Raw genomic sequence first — 1,727 nt, 5'->3', positions numbered from 1 at the left:
GTCTTGCAACGTTGCCCAGGCTGGTCTTAAATTCTTGGACTCAAGCAATCCTCCCAATGTTGCCTCCCAAAGTGCTGGGATTACAGGCATGAGTCACCATGCCCAGCCAGCTTTCATTTTCTATCTTGATGAGGAGATAACGATTTTTTAATATTACTATTATTTTATACTACTACAGGAGAAAGAGAAAAATGGGCTAGGTGTGGTGGCTCACACCTGTAATCCCAGCACCTTGGGAGGCCGAAGCAGGAGGATTGCTTGAGGGCAGGAGTTTGAGACCAGCCTGGGCAACACAGCAAGACTCCATCCCTACAGAAAGAAAAAAAATTTTAATTAAATTGTTTTAAAAAGAGCTGGGCCCAGTGGCTCACGCCTGTAACTCCAGCACTTTGGGAGGCTGAGGCAGGTGGATCACCTGAGGTCAGGAGTTTGAGACCAGCCTGGCCAACATGGCAAAACCTCGTCTCTACTAAAATTACAAAAATTAGCTGGGCGTGGTGGCGGGCGCCTGTAATCCCAGCTACTCGGGAGGCTGAGGCAGGAGAATTGCTTGAACCCGGGAGGCAGAGGTTGTTGTGAGCCGAAATCGCACCACTGCACTCCAGCCTGGGGGATAGAGTGAGACTCTGTCTCTAAAATGAAATGAAATAAAATAAAGTAAAATAAAATAAAATAAATAAATTGTTTTAAAAAGAGAAGGATGAGTTGTGTTTCATGCATATGTAGCTAATTCCAAGTTGTCTGACTTCTCTATCATGTTTTTGACATTAATGCAGTTTTTCTTCTCTGCCTTTTTGGGAAATCAGGGTCACTCCTAGGATGTTCCATTCACCCTCTTACCCCTTGGACTTCTGAGGAACATTTCCATGCCAGGGACACAGCTAAGCCCCTGGGCACATCTAGATGTGTATAAGAGACAGCCTGTGCTCCCAGCACTTGGGAGGCTGAGCTGGGAAGATCACTTGAGCTCAAGAGTTCAAGACTAGCCTGGGCAACATAGTAAGACCCTGTCTCTACAAAAAAATAAAAAATTAGGTAGGTGTGGTAGCATGGACCTGTAGCCCCAGCCACTTGGGAGGCTGAGCTGGGAGGATCACTTGAACCTGGGAGGTCGAAGGTGCAGTGAGCGATGACCACGACATGGCACTCCAGCCTGGGTGACAGAGTGAGACCCTGTCTCAAAAACAAAACAAAACAGAAAAACCATTGCTGGCATTCCTAAGAATGGGGTCAATACCTTCAGAATCGAACTGCCCTGGACTCAAAACGCTCCCACGTTTCCACTTATCCACAGGCTTTTTAGACTGACTGAGCCAAACTCTTAGACATATGAACACAGACTTTGATTTTCACATCTTTTTTCCAATAATTGCACTTACCAAGAGAGAAACCATAGCTGACCATGATCAATGTATCCAATAACTGAAGGAGAGTAAGACGTTTGTCTTCCCAGCAATACAAAGGTACGCACTTGTCAATGTGAATGAGAGGTTTACTTCAGTCAGCAGACACAATATTTGCCAACTGAGGATGCTAAATTGATGGATCCCATGGTGTTGGCTTTCATTTTTCTTTTGGAAGTGTCTTTTTAATTTTTCTTTTATAGAGATGGAGTCTCACTATGTTGCTCAGGTTGGTCTCGAACTCCTGGACTCAAGCAATCCTCCCAATGTGGCCTCCCAAAGTGCTGGGATTACAGGCATGAGTCACCATGCCCAGCCAGCTTT

The sequence above is a fragment of the Mandrillus leucophaeus genome, unplaced genomic scaffold (genome assembly GCF_000951045.1).
Source record: "Mandrillus leucophaeus isolate KB7577 unplaced genomic scaffold, Mleu.le_1.0 Scaffold280, whole genome shotgun sequence".
Lineage (NCBI taxonomy): Eukaryota > Metazoa > Chordata > Mammalia > Primates > Cercopithecidae > Mandrillus > Mandrillus leucophaeus.
This window is presented reverse-complemented; position numbering follows the sequence as displayed.